Source organism: Aulonocara stuartgranti (genome assembly GCF_965226115.1).
Source record: "Aulonocara stuartgranti genome assembly, chromosome: 1".
NCBI classification, from domain to species: domain Eukaryota; kingdom Metazoa; phylum Chordata; class Actinopteri; order Cichliformes; family Cichlidae; genus Aulonocara; species Aulonocara stuartgranti.
Genome location: NC_138939.1, coordinates 37,377,991 through 37,380,874, shown reverse-complemented (window position 1 = coordinate 37,380,874; position 2,884 = coordinate 37,377,991). Strand labels below are relative to the sequence as shown.

At 39.7% G+C, this 2,884-nt stretch overlaps 1 long non-coding RNA gene across 1 annotated transcript; it reads right to left on the bottom strand.

Annotated features, from left to right (window-relative positions):
• Positions 1–345: 345 nt before the first annotated feature.
• Positions 346–2,569, bottom strand: LOC309701970. The gene is made up of 3 exons (XR_014275322.1): positions 2,409–2,569; positions 1,097–1,321; positions 346–963 (listed from the first exon to the last, which is right to left on the bottom strand). It is a non-coding gene; the product is annotated as an uncharacterized lncRNA (long non-coding RNA).
• Between the last annotated feature and the right edge of the window lie 315 nt (positions 2,570–2,884).

Below are 2,884 nucleotides of genomic sequence, written 5' to 3'. Positions count from 1 at the left end.
TGACTGAGTAGATCCAGCCGCAAATCGTTCATGGTTCGATGATCGCATATTGACTGCTTAATAATGAGGACGAGTTTCTTTAAGTGCACCCCCCCCCCCCCCCCCCCTTTGATTAAGAGCACCAGGCAAACCAATTAATGACCCTGTCAAAGTTTATCAAAAACACGTGAACTACAAAGTGATTTCGTTTTATGTCACTTTTGAGTTTTTCTCTATCAAAATCAGCAATCAACTCATGATCGCTAAACACGTCATGTTTCTTAACCAAGAGCTTTGAGGGCATCGATGTAACCACAAAATTAATTCACACAATTACAAGATTCATAGTATTACAGGAGGGCAAGAGTGACATGTGTTGTCAGAGAGTATTGCACTATTATTTTTTTATATCAATGCTGTGACTTCCTAGATACAGCTATCAACATTTCCAGATGGCCAAATCTCTTCTTGAAAACGTATTTGTTATCGGATTGAGAATGAAGAGGGGGGGATTGTAAACACAGATATCTGAATCCTCTGCAGGCTGACAGCTCAGTAAAGCATCCACGCGTCCACTGGACAAGCCTATCATTCAGAACATACGGACAACTTAATGCTCTTGTAGCTTTTCTGAGCCAAAGCCCTGCAGTTAAGCTCTGGTGAAAAGCCTGAAATCAGCTTATTTATGATATGTCGAACAATAAAGGTGCACATGTGCATATTCTTTAAGCTACGTGCCAGATGCAGGTAAAGTATAAGGATAATACTGGTTGATAATTATTACTGTAAAACATGTGTTGCTATTTGAGACATTATTGGAGGATGTACAAACACAGTGTAAAAATGCATGCCCATCCAGGTTTCAAGCTCCAGTCAGTTGTTCTAAAAACAGTAATGACGCCCGATGGAGGAAATGGCTGATCCATAGAGGCAGGAATCTGCTACAGCTGACAGCACCCAAGTCGCAGACTCTGCAAAGGAACCCTGGAGAGTACAAAAAGACGTGACCAGCCAAGCATTTAACAGTCGTGCATTAATATTACTTATAGATATGTATTTAATATGTAACAAAGTAAGAATTGTTACAATGTGTCTCTGTGACTGTCGCCTTTCCCACCTGACTGAAGTGACTCCTGGTCCACAGAGAATTACTGTAATACTCTCGGGCAGACTCTGGTGCATGCTGGTCTGTCTTTGGTGTGACATTTGGATTTCTTAGTGCAAAGTGAGCTGACCCTCACCTTCTGTGGTAGCTTTGCTTGTTGCTTTTGGATCAGAGAGATTCTCTGACATGTTGACAGCTTCTTGCATTTCAGCCATGGTTTCTGTCACTCAGGTTCCCCTGTACATACAGAATGGATTGCATTTAGATGTAGATCTGTTGTTGTCCTGAACATTGTGCAGAACTTTCCACACTGACTGATTGAACACCCTCGCTCACTGATTCAAAGTTAAGACTCCGAGATTATGCATGAGAAGCATTAAAAGCAGAAAGATTACATGTGAACAGTTTAAATTAAAGTGCATTTTCTGTCCCTCTGGTTATAAATTCTCCTCTCCTGACTGCATCTGCTTTAACACAAAGCAAAGCACCACAGCTGGTACTTGAAAATGTTCCAGTCTATTTGATGCTATTTGAGACTGTGCATGTTTTAAGTCTGGTTTGTTTGGTTTACACAAACCTTTCTTTGCCTCCTGCTCTCACTGTTACACCTGTAGTGTAGTCATTTAGCGACTAATAAAGGCCAGTAAAACAAACTTTAATATGATGGTATAAGTGTACTCACAAATGTCTGTCGTTCATTCTCTCTCTTTAAATGTCTCCATGACAACCATTCTATAATGCACTGAAACCATATTTGTCTTGTTTTGGTCTTGCATGTGACTTAAATTGCTTTTCACCGATTCCATAAGAAGCATGGGCTCAATGGGATCTCACTCTCAATCTGGGACCATATTGACAACAGAAACTGCTTTAAAACAAAGCTGAAATCAGAAGGATGTTTCCTTTGAGGCGACGTTACAGCCCACAGTGCAATTTGCCACTTGTTCAGCCCCCTTTTCTTTCTCTGCCTGACCTTTTTCTCTAATGTCTGCATTTCAGGAGCAACAAGAAGTACTCAGAGAGTGCAAACCTCTGCCAAGGCAGCTCATTCTCTGGCAGCATTTACTTTTAAGGGAATCGTACTTTGTAAATCTTCATTTTGTTTTTTTTGTTCTTTTTCAATGTTCTTGAAGGCGTTTGCAGTAAAAACAAGTGGAAAATGCAAACTCGTTGTTTGTCCCGTTGAAACCTGCTTTAATAGACCTGAAATAATTGGCAGATGTGAAATATAACAGTACTGTATTTTTCAGACCATAAGCAAAACAAAACAGTCAGATAAGTTAAACTTTACTCATTCTGTTGTTGCAGTATATTAATGACTAACCTCGTATTGTGGATGGATTATCTCAGTTGTTCTCTTGACTGAAGTTTGGACTGTTTACAGCATCCTGCCATGTGATTGCATTTGTCTCTGACCATCAGGAACCCTCACGTTAACTTTTATCAAGGGGAAAAAAATTAATTGTTCATCCTCCAGCTTCACTGTTTATGTTATGCTAACATAGCTGTGTAGCTAGCACATCATTATATACCAGCTAGCCTAACCTCAGTAACCCTACAAACATCACTGCTATTTAGTTTTCTGTCTTCATTTATGTTGGAAGTGATAGCAGAGCTGTACGTTTGAATTTTTCAGAAATCTCTCAGTCAGAACATGCTATATCATGTTTAGGTAGAAGCTAGTGAGCTAACTTCCTGTTAACTTCTAACGCCGTTAAATTTAATAACTCCTGTTTTCATGGATGCCTGGATGTTAAACTTAATTGTTACACCTGGTAAAGCAGCAACGCTGATCATTTT